At 31.5% G+C, this 15,088-nt stretch overlaps 1 long non-coding RNA gene across 1 annotated transcript; it reads left to right on the top strand.

Annotated features, from left to right (window-relative positions):
• The first annotated feature begins 1,181 nt into the window (after window positions 1–1,181).
• On the top strand, window positions 1,182–3,352 carry LOC126881555 (uncharacterized). The gene is made up of 2 exons (XR_007696910.1): window positions 1,182–1,620; window positions 2,184–3,352. It is a non-coding gene; the product is annotated as an uncharacterized LOC126881555 (long non-coding RNA).
• Window positions 3,353–15,088: the final 11,736 nt, after the last annotated feature.

Here is a 15,088-nt window from a genome sequence, read left to right as displayed (position 1 = left end):
TATAGTGATGCTTGGACTCTCCCGATACTTAGAGTCATGAATGTTAGTAATTAACCTGCTTGGACAAATGATTGATTTTTTTTTTGTATATCACCACTTCTTACCTTTGGCATCAGTTGTTGCTTAGATTCAGGAGTATTTCCTGGATAATTCTATGTATGCGAGAATGCATGAATCTGCAGTTTTATTCAAAATTGGTAGCTCATTCTCGTCATATTTTTTTTTATCATGGAGTCATAGAACTTATATAAGTTCATCCTTTAGTGCTATTATTTAGTTCAGATAGGCTCACATTACCGGATGAGGGTAGATGTAGAGCTAATTTAGTTGATTTACTTAGTATTAGTGAGAATTGGTCCATAAACCTTCCTGATCGTTCTTCTTTGGATATGCTTTTGTGAATCTGGTGTCCATTGATAGTCCGATTTTGGATGAAGTGTCCGATTCTTCACTTATTTATTTATATGATTTAGTATTGATGTGAATTGGTCCATAAATTTTCCTGATCGTTCTTCTTTGGATATGCTCTTATAAATCTGGTGTCCATTGATAGTCCGATTTTGGATTGAGTGTCCAATTCCACATTTAGTTTGGTTAATGTGTTTGGATTCGTTTGGTATGTTTACTATTTGTATTATTCGGTATTGGTGAGAATTGTTCCATAAATCTTCCTGATTGTTCTTCTCTGGATATGCCATTACAAATCTGGTGTCCATTGTTATTCCAATTTTGGATTGAGTGTTCGATTATTCTTCACTAATTTTAGTTATTGATTTATTTGGTGACTTTAGTATATTTACTTGCGTTAGGGTATGAATTGGCTCACACCTTTGCCTGGTTGTTCGTCCTTGGATATACCCTTTATAAATCTGATGTCCAGGGATAGTACAACTTTGGATTTGCTGCCAATTCGACACTTATTTGTCATTATAAATTAAATCTCATCTGTAGGTTGTTTGGCTTTAAAAAAAAAAAAAAAAAAAAAAAAAACCAGTCACGTTTACTAGGACTTCGGGTCATCTTTTGCAATTCCTGTTAGTTGCTGCAGTGACCATCCTGCTTTCCCTTGATTATTAGTTGTGATTATTTGTAATCTTGCGAATCAACGGGGAATGATACACTAAGTACTACTACTTTAGTTTAATATGTGAAAAAAAAAAAAATTTTTTTTAATTAAAATTTTTTTTCTCGTGGTCAAAAGGGAATGTGACGTTCCGCCCCTTATAGAATCCATTATTGATGGGAAGATATTATTTCATTATTTTTAGAATTATTTTCTTTCAATGGTTATTAAAATATAACATAACACCATCACAGAATTTTAAATGCTTGTGACGTCACATTTTAAGTGTGGCAACATTGGTTTGCTTGCGTTTGACAGCGTATCGATGGGAGAGGGGAATTGAATTGCCCACGGAGATCGTCAGCCAGCTAACGAGAGGGCATTGGCTTTCTAGAAGTGTGTCGGAGTGGCAGGTCGGTAGCTTGATATTTTACCCACAATTTCAAGATCCAAATTATAATTAAAGATTGAATCCATCCAGCATTAGGGAATATAAAGTTATTAGTGAATACGAAGTTGAAGAATTTGAATGCAGATTTAAAATGAGTTCCGGCCTGGTAAATAAAAAATTTTATTAATTTATTTTCCGCCATATTGAAATTTTCTTGACTAACTTGCTAATTAAGTTTCATGTCGTCTATGTTCATGGTTTCTATGGTTTATTTTCATGGATCAAAATCATCGAGAGATAATTGAATATTCTTTGCTAATTTGTGCTTTCTGTTGGAAAATAGAGCTAATTTAAACTCAATTTTTTTTATATTCCTTTCAAGTCTACAGATCTCCTATCTTTTGAACCTTGATCAAACAAGTATCCATTGCCTAATCATACTATATTTCATCCTTGTATAATATATCTATATACCTGTGTATATATTATAATGAAATATTTTTTCACAGTAATTATATCTTGTAGCCAAATTGAAAATCACATGTGTTATTTGAACAAGGTCATCTGATAACAACTTAATAAAGAGTCGAGCTGTCTAGTCATTCAAGTTTTTGGACTTAATGACCTATTTCTTCTTATTCCCATAGGAATAAAAACACCTCCTCGTTTCTCTTGCTTCTTTTTGACACATTGGTGGATTGGTAGTAATACCATATGTGTTTTTTTTAGCCACCACTATGAAATCATAAAAAAAAAAAGAAAACCTAAGACCACCAAGGTAGACCACTTCTAGAGAGACGGTCACTAGGAGACCAGCCTGGAAGATCTCCATATCTATCTTTTTCGCCTGTACCTTCAACTGGTTTTTTTTCCACCTGTTTTCTTGTACCTCCAGCAGGGCAGTTGCAAGAGGGAGTTAGCACCCCCTTGTGCTCATTGCATCCCGGTCAATTTGGGGAATACACAGCAAGGAACGCACCGCAAGGAACATTGGAAGATTGTGAAAAGGGGTTTGTGTTGATGAACATTCGGTTTGCTCTAAGTAAAAATTTAGACTGTTTTTTGTGATTTTCAGGATACTTAGTTTATTCATATAGGTACTTTATAAATTTATTGCACATAACCTTTCCCTTTTCAAGATTTTTATAGTATTACAGAACAGTATAATAATTGATAGCGTTCCCCAAAGCTGCGTAACCTCCATGGTGAGAATCTCTGAGCTCAGATACTTTCCCATACAATAGTGTTGGTACTCTTATATTTTTTTTATTATTCTTTGGCTTGTTTCCCTTTTATATAACTATTTAAACTCCTTTAATTATTTTAGTATATTTTAAATTAAATTTTTCAAATTAACTTCAAATATCATTAAAAATTTCTATTATTCAAATTATTTAACTTTAACTATTAATTTTTATATTAAATTCGAATAAATCCCTAGTACCCATCCCCTCAGGAAGGTACTAGTTTTACTTGCCATTATTATTAAGAACCACGAGTCGGTAAAAGGATCTTTGGTATCCAGAACTCCGTTGGTTCACTTAGGGACTTGGTACCCTTCAACTCATTGAGTTGTACATACATATATTAAATATCTTGTTCATATTATCAGGTAGTATTGAATTAAGTGTACGTATGATATTCGTACCATTGTTATTGGGTGAGGGTAGTTACTGCTAACCAAGTGTAAGTTGTACTTTCTGTATTAGAGGTACCCTTATTCAGATTTTCTAACCTTATTAAGATTATTCTTAGATTATATTTGTAAGGTAATTCTGTAAATGACTTTCACTAGTATTTTTTTTTTGTCATGTTAGAGTTACATACTAGTTACTTGTCTTAACTCGGAGATTGTGAAAATCTGGTAGTTACATTCAATAAATATACATTTATTGTGATTTTTTTTTCTTATTACTCCTTTATCTTGATAATATATTTTATAACTTAATAATCTTTAATAACATTTAACCTACTTGTACTACAAATTTAATATACTCTATAGCAGCGTAGAATACCTGGAAGAGGGTTAACCCAGTTATCCTTCTTCTGGCGCCCAAAAATTTATTCTATTTGCATTATATTATTATATTTACCTTATCTACTTTGTGAACAGTGTCTTAATATCTTCTTTTCTAGCTATCATTGTCATTTCCTTTAATTTATTGTCCAGCCAGAAATAGCCGTGCAAATTGGCCGAATCCTTCCTTGAGTGTCAAGTGGCCATTCTCTTGCATATTGAGCTAGCTATTCAAGTTACATCTATCTATTCATAATTTTCCATCTCCAGTCCTATATCAAGTCTATACTCTTTGTCTTTACATCTTCCCATACAAGTACTACTGCGAAGTAGTATTTTAGTTACTTCAGCTTCTTCCAACGTAGAAGCCACACATTTTTGTTCCTTTGGCTACATTAAGTAGATCTTCTTTTTCCTACTTCTGTTGGAGTTTATCACTCTCTGTGCATTCACTCCAACAGAAAATCTTCTTCTAACAGGTTACAAATGTACTATTAATATTTACCCATATATTTCTAATATTCTTTTCTCATTTTTTACTAAAGTTATATTTAAATTATCTAGATTAATAAAAAGTGCTACAATAGTATGCGGTCTATCTTGAGGGTGCGATCTACCTGAAGGATTTGCCATATTTTCATGCCACACTTGTCTGGCTTTGAAGGCATATACTGCTTGAAAGGAGACCTACGTCGATACGTTACAAGTTGCTCATCTACTGTTATGTTTTTGAATAGTAAAAACGTAAATAAACGTAAATAAAATGGTAAACAGTACTTCTGAAAGTTTTGTTTGACTTGATTCCACACATTGCGTATTGCTGCTAATTTGTCGTTCCTTCTTCGTTCAGACCTCGTGTTTTTATGGTTAAATCGAACTTAGCAAATTTTTGAATCGTTTAATGGATGTAAGCCTGCAGTTAGTAGTAGTCCAATAAAGGCATATAGCTCTGTAGAGTCTCAATATTTCCAGTTCTCTATCCCCAGGACTTTTTCGGCTTCTTCATTTGTACACTTCACTATTTCGTTCACAATATTTTCGTTCACAAACAAACAAAAGGAATCAACAGGATCATCTACACTTTGACCAGGGGCTAACATTACTTTGTGCGTTTTGCTTTTTATTACGTTGCAAGATCACATACGTCCTGTTGGTTGTGGTTGACCCTTCCAGTTAATTCTATCCTTAGTTTCAAAAATTACACACTCTGAAATCTGAGAACTTGTAGCTACACATTCTTCTTTATTATCACTTAATACTACTTGCTGATCATCCTCTTCACTTGCTTCCGAAAAATGATCTTAAACTTCAGAGTCACTTTCAATGCCACCTACTTAAGGAGATTCTTCATCATCGAAATCCCATAAATTGTTAGCAATATCTTGTAGTTCTGCAGCTGATAATGGTTTTCGGGACATTTTATTCGCACTATCTACTTTCACTGTTGTTGGATTTTTTGCAACACCAAGGAAATAATTTTACACTGGTTTTACACTTCTGAAGCTAGGAATAACTAAAGACACTTTTCACAACTAATATTTTATTACAATAACACAAACTTTTGGTATTAAAGTAATTTTTGTGTGGGATCGGACACACGCCCTACTTTCCCGTTTTTTATTATCTTATTATTCTATATAACAACACCTTGGCAACGAACTTTTTTTTTTGAATATTGCGCCTTTGTGTACACTTTGAATTATAGAACATAAAAACATAGAAACATCTTTGTGAAGTGTACACAAGGCGCAAACCACTAAATAAAATATTGAAACAAAATATAGTTTTACTAAATATTAATGTTGGGAATTTATTTCTCTAACATGCTGGGGGGCCTTGGTTTTGATACCAAAACAATATATTCCACCCCTTTTTTTTACACATTTTTTAAAGAATTTATTGCTTATATAAGTATAAAACTTTTACAAAGTTTTAAATTTAAATAGAAATAGTTATAAAGTTAAATTTTATTTATTATTATAAATTGAAAAAAAAAAAAAAAATAATTTAAATTTGTTCATCGTTAATTGGAAGAACAGCAATTTTTGTGACAGAACGTAAGTATGTTCCCTTTTTAGTTTTTACTTCCACCACTCTTACCTTTCCGTCTTTACCAGGAATAACTTTATTAATCCTTGCTATAGGCCACCCAAAAGAAGAAACATTGTCCTCCTTTACAAGCACAAGCATGCCTTCTTGTAAATTTGGCAACGATTTTCTCCATTTAGGTCTGTTTTGAAGTTGTGTTAGATAATCTTGGTACCACCTTTGCCAAAAATGCTGCTGCATTTGAACACACAACCTCCAAAATTTTAATCTATTTTCAGGAATCTCAGTTAAATTAGTTTCAGGGAAAGTTGTCAAAGGAGCACCTATTAGAAAATGACCTGGGGTCAAATATTCTAAGTCAGAGGAATCATTATTAATTGCCATAAGAGGCCTCGAATTTAATATTCCTTCAACTTGAGTAATCAAAGTATTAAACTCCTCATATGTTAAAATATTATTTCCCATCACCCTTTTTATATGATATTTAGCACTCTTCACCCCGGCCTCCCATAGACCCCCAAATACTGGAGAATAACTTGGGATGAAGCAAAATTCAATTTTATCATCAAGGCAAAAGTTGTTTAACTTAATGTTGTCGTTTAGAAGTTTTTGAAGTTGATTATTTGCTCCCTTGAATGTGGCACCATTGTCACAAAAGATCTTGGATGGTTTACCCCTTCTAGAAATGAATCTTTTTAATGAAGCTAAAAAAGTATCTGTTGTTAGATCAGAGAGTAACTCCATATGAATTGCCTTCACAGAAAAGCAAACAAACAATGCTATATATGCCTTTGTCGTTATAGACTTTCTAATCCGTGACTGTTTAATTTGGAAGGGACCACAGAAGTCTATACCAACATTCTGAAAGACCCTCGATGAACGTACCCTTTGTTCAGGAAGAGATCCCATTAACTGTTCACTGCACTTGGCCTTACATTTAAAACAGGTTACGCATTTGTGCAAAATCCTTTTAATTTCTTTAGTGGCACTAATAATCCAAAAATTTTGATTTAATGAACTTAAAACTTGTTTCGGACCTGTATGTAAAAGTCTTAAGTGCTCTCTGTGAATCAAAAGATCAGTGATATGATTGTTTTTGGGAACGATCAAAGGATGTTTTTTATTAAAAGAAATATCTGAGTTCTCCAGTCTACCACCAACTCTTAACAGTCCCTGAGAGTCCAAGAAAGGATATAAAGAATTTAAATTAGACTTAATTGCTGTGTTGTTGGTTAGACATTTTATTTCCTCAGAAAAATGAAAACTTTGTTCATACTTAATAATGGTTTTAAGGCTACTTTCTAGTTCTACAACTGTTAAACTTCCAGTAATCTTTTTATTTTTATTTTTTATATTATTTACAAATCGTAGGCAATAAGCCACTATTTTTTGAAGTTTTGTTAAGCTAGAGAATTTTATGAAGAAAGATTCTGGTTTGACCTTAGCTAAAGTGACAACTTTATATTCAGGCAAATGGTCTGGAGTAGAAAATGGAATTTCAAAGTGCAAGAATTCAATATTTGAAAGAATTTCAGGACCATTAAACCGAAGATTGTTTGAATTAATTTCATGAGGTTCAAGTCCACGAGAAAGACAATCTGCTAAATTTTCCTTAGTGTTTATATACAACCATTTAAATTCGGATGTCATTTCTTGAATTTTAATAATTCTATTGGCAACATAGGGATTCAATTTCAAAGGTTCGGATTTTATCCAAGCTAAGACAATGTTTGAATCTGAATATAAAAATACCTTACTGACTTTATCTTTTAACAGTTCAAAAACCTTGTGAGATAGTTTTGAAAGCAACAAAGCACTGTTCAGTTCAAGTCTTGGCATAGTTAGTTTTTTGTTTATAGGAACAATCCTAGATTTGGAACAAATCAAATTTACATGTACTTTATTTTCAAAAATAGTCCTCGCATAAATAACAGCTCCATATGCAATCAAGGAGGAGTCACAAAAGCCAACTATTTCAATATGAAGAGCACCAGTAAAGTTTAAATTTCTTTGGACAGTCACTGTGGGCATGCTCATTAAGCTTTCAACAAAATTTTTCCAAGTGTCAAGTAACTCACTGGAAATTATAGCATCCCATTTGACCTTACTTAACCAAAGTTTTTGCATAATTACCTTAGCAGCTACTAAAACTGGGCCCACTAATCCCAAAGGATCATAAAATTTGGAAACAAAACTGAGAATCTGTCTTTTAGTTACACATTCATTTATATCAACTTTTGGACAACTAAATTTAAAATTATCTGTTTTTGTATCATAAGTCAATCCCAGAGTCTTTACCGTTAAATCGTTTTTGCTGATGTTAATTTCATCAAAATTTTGTTTATTTTTAGGAATATCATTTAAAATTTGTAAATTATTTGAGCACCATTTGTGCAACTCGAAGGACCTTAATTTGAGCAGCGAGATAAGTTCATTTTTTAGTTTTATCGTTTCTTCGATTGTGTCACACCCACACAAAATATCATCAACGTAGGTGTTATTAAGAAGAGCTTTAGAAGCCAAAGGATAGCGTTTACCTTCAGTTCGGGCTAATTCTACCAAACATCTGGTAGCTAAAAAGGAAGAACTTCTTAAACCATATGTTACAGTTTGAAGTTGAATACATTGTAAACTGCCATTTTTCTCTCGCCACAAAATATTTTGTAACTGGCAATGGTCTGGATGTACCAAAACCATTCTATACATTTGTTTAATATCTGTCAAAAGGACGTAATTATATTTTCTAAAAAGAACAAGAATATCGAAGAGCTCATTTTGAACTACAGCACCATTATAGAGATAATCATTGATGCATTTTTTCTTTTTTGATTTCATGCTGCCATCAAAGACTACTCTTAATTTTGTTGTTTTTTTGTCTTCACGTATCACTGGATGGTGAGCCATGAAGTATAAAGAACCACTATTTAAGTCATATGTACTAAGACTTACTATTTTTGCATGCTTTAGAGCTAAATATTCATCAATAAAACTTTTGTATTGAGAGTACAGCTCAGGATTGACTTTAAATCTTTTTTCTAGATTTTCAAAGCGTTTTAATGCTACAGAAAATGAATCTCCTAAATCCAAATCAGGTAGATTTTGTTTTAATGGTAATTTAACTTGGTATTTATTATTTATTACTTGCAAAGAATTTTCAAAATTAATCTCACAAGCTTCCTGCTCTGTCGAATATTCCGGAAAAATTTCTGGAACCTTCTCGGTTTCCCAAAATTGAGAAACAATATTTTCTAAATTATTTTTCATGCTTAAATGAAAAGCAGAAAAATTACAAATTTGTAGTGATGGAGCAGAACCACTAACTATGAACCCAAATAGAGTATTTTGTAATATAATCTGGTCTACTTGTATTTTATCGGAGAGCAAAATATGAAATGAAATATTTGCCCCAAACAATATATCAATTGTGCCAGATTTATTGAAGTCATCATCAGACAATTTAATATTTTTAGGAATATTTAAATTTGAAACATTGAAATTTGTTTGTGGTATATCACTAGTAATTTTATCAACCACAGAACATTTTATATTTGTGCTATAATCAAACACACATGACTCAATTTTTAAATTTACAGCCTTTTGCACATTGGTAATATTCTCAGAAATACCTAAGATATTGACATTATTATTAAATGTTTTTAAGTTTAATTTACTTACCAATCTACTTGTTACTAATGATATTTGAGATCCTGTATCCAGGAGACCTCTGGCAGTGATATAATCACCCCTTTTTGTTCTAATTTTTACCTTCACTGTTGGTAACAGAACATTATTAATGTTTTCATTTATTGAACCAAATGTAGTCACCCTATCGTCTGCATTACCACTGTTACCCTGTCCAGTGCTGTCTAATGGAGTTTGTCTGTCCACATGCAGAAGAGAATTATGTTCTTTTCGACAAACTGAACACCTGAAACTCATTTTACACCTACCAGGATGATTATTCAAACAAATTCGACAAGCCTTATGACTGTCTATAAAAGACACTCTATCATTTACTGAAACAGATTTGAAACTGGAACAATTATAAATTTTATGGCCTGAGGATGAACAAAAGCTACACCTGGTTTCTAATTTGACTTTACTTGTAGCCAAGTGAGTTTTTTGATACCTTTCTTTGTTAGTGCTACATTTTTTATCTGGAGTGGTTACAGTTTCTAAAGCTGTAGCCCTATTTTCAATATAAGATAAGAAATCTTTTAAATTTGGCAATTTTGAGTTGTCCCTATCAATTTGAAATGATCTATTAGTATAGTGATCTAGTTTTTTAGTTAAAATGCAAATAAGGATCATATCCCAACTTTCTACGGGTTGCTTTAAGTTTTTTAGTGCACCTAACTGCTGTCTCACTTTACTAATGAACTCACGTAAGGCGGTGGAAGTTCCTTTTTGAATGGAGGGAATGTCAAGTAGTGAATAAATGTGAGAATTTATTAATATTGTTTCATTGTTATAACGGTTATCTAACATTCTCAATGCATCATTATAAGAGTCATTTGTTAGAGGTAGATCATTTATTAGGCTTCTTGCCTCTCCTTCCAAATGATTCTTTAAATGAAAAAGTTTTTCAACATTTTGCAGTGACTTATTTCTATCAAAAACAGCTAGAAATAAATCTATAAAAGGTCTATAACTTGTTAAATCTTTGCCGTCATAACAAGGAATTTCTATTCGTGGAATATTTGAAGAATAAAAAGAATTATTTACATCTTGTGGATTAGTACTTACGCTCTGTATTACTGTTTTTGAGAGTTGACTATTAATTTTAGCTAATATGTCAAAGTATTCCTCTCTAATATTATCAATGGAATCTGCATACCCCTGTTCACAACATAAAATTTCACAATGAAGATCTTGAAGTTTATTAAAATTTTCTATTAGTAAGTCTTTCCTAGTTTGTAATTGATTAATTATTAATTCAGAAATTTCTTTGTCCAAATGTTTTTCAACAAACCTTGTAATAGTTTCAATAGACTGAATTTCTTGAGATTTTTTAGTTTTTAGCATTTCAATATCCTTTTTAGCGGGCATTTTTTTTTATATGAATCTACCTAAAACTTAAAAGGTAAAAAAAACTATTTTAAATATCAAAATAACAAAAATGTTGACGATTATTTACAAACCAAAACACAAACAGTCAATTTATTTAATTTTGTATTCACTGTCAATGTCAGTTTTCTGTCACTTCATATATGATCGATTTCATAAAACATCGATTATTTCTCTCGATCGCTTGATAACCATTCGACGTCGGTCGTTCGCCCTCTTTTACATAGATGGCGCTATTGTATGAGCTTGACGTTTTACAAAATTAATTTTTTAATGATTTTTCTTTTTTGTAATTTCTTTTCTAATAATTTCTTTTTTGTTCAATAATTTCTTCTTTTTTTTTATTAGGTGTGTTTCTTACCTTCTGGAAATTGAGTAATTCCTAGCTTCTTTTTATTTCCGGCTCGACTGGATCAAACTTGATGTTGGATTTTTTGCAACACCAAGGAAATAATTTTACACTGGTTTTACACTTCTGAAGCTAGGAATAACTAAAGACACTTTTCACAACTAATATTTTATTACAATAACACAAACTTTTGGTATTAAAGTAATTTTTGTGTGGGATCGGACACACGCCCTACTTTCCCGTTTTTTATTATCTTATTATTCTATATAACAACACCTTGGCAACGAACTTTTTTTTTTGAATATTGCGCCTTTGTGTACACTTTGAATTATAGAACATAAAAACATAGAAACATCTTTGTGAAGTGTACACAAGGCGCAAACCACTAAATAAAATATTGAAACAAAATATAGTTTTACTAAATATTAATGTTGGGAATTTATTTCTCTAACAACTGTAATTCAATATAATTTTAGGAGCTTAGTTGTCGACACTAATATTGATATCAAACAATTGATTTATTTCAAAATATGTATAGGTACCTACCTAAAAATATTATTGCAGTCCAGCAATGATTATCAGTTTTTAAAATTCATTTAGAATAGATATAACACCTATTTTAAGCATATCTTTGATGTTCACACCAAAGATATGTTTACGTTGTTTGTTACAGGTTTATACTTTATTATTGAATTTCTGGAATCATAAAAGACGTTTAGATAATCCACTAAAAAAATTACCTCACTGCCAGATTAACTTCTGTAACAAAGATTTAGACTTTAGGTATAAATAAAAATAGGGTCCGACGGGCCCGTGTTGCCCTTGCCCCTTTACGTGAGAAAATTTTTTCGACGCAATAATTTCAACAATGGTAATGAATATTTTGGATAGCTCATGACTATGTTGAAGGAAACGTATCCCTAAACAAATTCAGTGATGCATAAAACTCAATAAAATTTTTTTTATCAGTTTATGATAAAAGAATTGGCATCTCGGGCCTGTTGGACCCACCTTGCCCGGATAAGGGTTAACTTCTAAAATACTGTATACAGAGGATACACAAGCGACAGAACTGTAACTATGTGCTGAGCCACCACAGAGTAGTTGCGTCGTTATTGAAATACGCACAATTTAAAACTTGTTTCAGATGAAGAATGACGCAACTGAAAAAAGGTTGAAAATGGGGGGAATATGATAATTAAATTCGGACCAATAAGGATAAAAATAAGAGCCATCGCTGTAAGAATAAACGGAATTTGCACACAAAAATTTTCAGATCAAGAATGACGCAACTGTAGATAGGGTTGACAATGGAGGGATTAAATTGAGATAATTAAATTTCAACCAATGGGGATGAAACTAAAAGCCATCATTGTAAGAATAAACGCCATACCGATGCTCCGGACGGTTACTCTTTTTTAATCACTATTTTAAATATTTAAAAATTTTTAGATGAAGAATGACGCAACTGTAAAAGGGGTTGAAATGGGGGGAATCAATATAATGGAACGTCAGAACGTGTATGTATCAATCTGTAAATTGGTGCCAAAATTTGTAATTATTACTGTAAGTACTAGTTATCAAAATTAGTTTTCGCTCAAATAGTGACTAATAACTAAAGCTCGGATTATAGGCAAAATGCCTTTTTTTGCCTATTTTGCCTATTACAATTGTTTTTTACACTTTTTGCCTTTTTTCGTAAATTCCGCCTATTTGTGCCTTTTTTAAAATTTCATGGTACTACCCATGATATTATTCTATTACTAAACCATTATATAATAAAATTTTGGGTCAATAATAAAATATCAATGGTTTGTTTATATAACAGATTTCTAGGAAAATGTACCTGATCGAGACTTGAGGGTTAACTATTTGGAAATCCCTAAGCTTTATTAGTTTATTATCAGTTGTACAGTCGGTTACTGGATCAGAGTTTAGTCACAAATTGTTATATCCTAGTTTAGTTTTGTTGCGTATACCGAAAAGCAAAGAACACGTTTTAAAACGTTTTAGATATTTGTGTGAAAAGATTACATCTAAATTAAGGCTATGAATCGCACCTTATTCGGAACTTTCTCTAGAAGGAGATGGAGAATTTTTAAACCATGCGGCAAATCGGTAAGTTTTATTTTTTCTCTTTTTTTTTCTCGTCCCACAACATAACTAAATTCTAAAGCGATTTTAGAATTCTAATTATTTTTTTTTAAATTCTCAGATTTCAAGTAGAAAAAAGTACTTTATTGACCAGCATTGTGGAACCCCACTTCATAAACGTAATTTGGAAAAATTAAATTCCTCTAAGTTAGCCCAAATATCTCTGCGGGATGGTTTAAGCAGTTCAAACAAAAGGAGGAAAACGCATTTAAATTTGATTTGTGCCAGATGATGATTGCACCCAACATTCCTCTATATAAAGTTAATAACCCTAGTTTTAAATGCTTTTTCGAAAAATATCTTAATAAATCCTTACCGGACGAGAGTACATTGAGAAAACATACTGTGGAAAAATGTTATGTGGAATGTATTTCAAAAATTAAGCGGGAGTTAGAGGGCAATTTTTTGTACAGTCGGAAAAATGAAAGAATACCCATGAACGAACACATAAAACACACTGTATTTTCCTGTCACCGTGTCACAAATAAAATTGCCCAGCGCAAGTACATGTAATAATAATTATAACATGTACTTGCGCTGGCCAATTATTTGTGTGAAACGGTGACAGAAAAATACAGCGTCTTTTATATGTTCGTTCATGGGTATTTTTTCATTTTTCCTACTGTATATTATCGTGGATGAAACGACAGATATGTATGCGGCAGGTATATAGCTAATTTAATGATTGGAATTTTAAACGAAAACTTTGCGAGAAAACCTTATTTAGTTGCCGTTAAAGAATTGGAAAAAACAAACAATTTAACAATAGAGAGTTATTTCCAACGTCTTTTAAGTCGGCCCGTAATAAAAGATCCTTTATTTTGACATATAAGCATGCGCAGTATTGCGTCTTTTATTTTTGTCCTTTAATAAAATATGTCTGTATATAATATGCCTGTATGTAATATGCCTGTATTTAAGGAAAATTCGAGGACACCCTTCTTTTAATAAAAGTTCCTTTATTTTGACATAACGTGTCAAAAATGTGAAGAAAAGTCTAACTTCACTTGTATTTTGAATTTATCTTGTCGTTTCTTTTGATTGATAATTTTATTGTGGGATTGATATTTGATTAATTTTCATCAATAAAGTTGTATGTTGGGTTTTATTTATTAAAAAGAACTCTAAGTAATATTCTCAGATATAGATTATTGGTGTTTTGACCCAAAGGAATATAAAAAAGACCATTTTATTGAAGCTTGAGTGATTACAAAAAGTTGTAAAAAGGAATATTATGTAAATAAATTTACAGTGTTATTAATTACAATGATCAGACATAGATTATTATCAACTCATTTAAACTCAATATATTTTACATTTTTGTATAGAAGTAAATATTTATTATAGATATAAGAGGTAATTTCAATAAATTTTAAAGAAGGTTAGGATTTGTTAAAATTCTAGATTCAAAATAGAGTTCAATTCAACAGGTATATAACAGGTTAGGTTAACAAAATAAAACAAAGGTTTAAGTACTTATTTATTTTTGAAAATTTAGTCTTTTATAGATTAGAATCTATAAAGTTTTTAATAAAAAGTATTAATACACTTTCATTTTCATGCCATCTTCTTTTGGTTCCTATCCGTTTCGAATGTTGGAAATCATATTAGCAATCATAACCTTGCTAGCTGCAATTCGAAACAGTTCCATTGATATTCTCCATCTACTGGGTCTTCTCTTACCTTTGACTGTACCCTGCAATATGTACTGCAGTAGGGAGTAACGGTGCTGATTTCTCATATGTGTCCCAGATACTGCAGTTTTATGCGTTTAATGGTAAACACAATCTCCAATTCTTTCTTCATTCCTCCTAGAACCTCCTTATTCGTGATTCGTGATCCGTTTCATGCCATCAGTGTTTGTTTATTTAAACACTGCCAAAAAAATTATTAAAAAACCACCCTAAAAGCTTAATTCTTCTATTATATTTTTGTCGATGGAGAAGTTTATTTGACAGATTAGATATTAGAGGTACTATCATTTACAGATAACTAATT

This window comes from Diabrotica virgifera, chromosome 3 (genome assembly GCF_917563875.1).
Source record: "Diabrotica virgifera virgifera chromosome 3, PGI_DIABVI_V3a".
In the NCBI taxonomy this organism is placed as follows: Eukaryota; Metazoa; Arthropoda; class Insecta; order Coleoptera; family Chrysomelidae; genus Diabrotica; species Diabrotica virgifera.
This window is presented reverse-complemented; position numbering and strand designations above follow the sequence as displayed.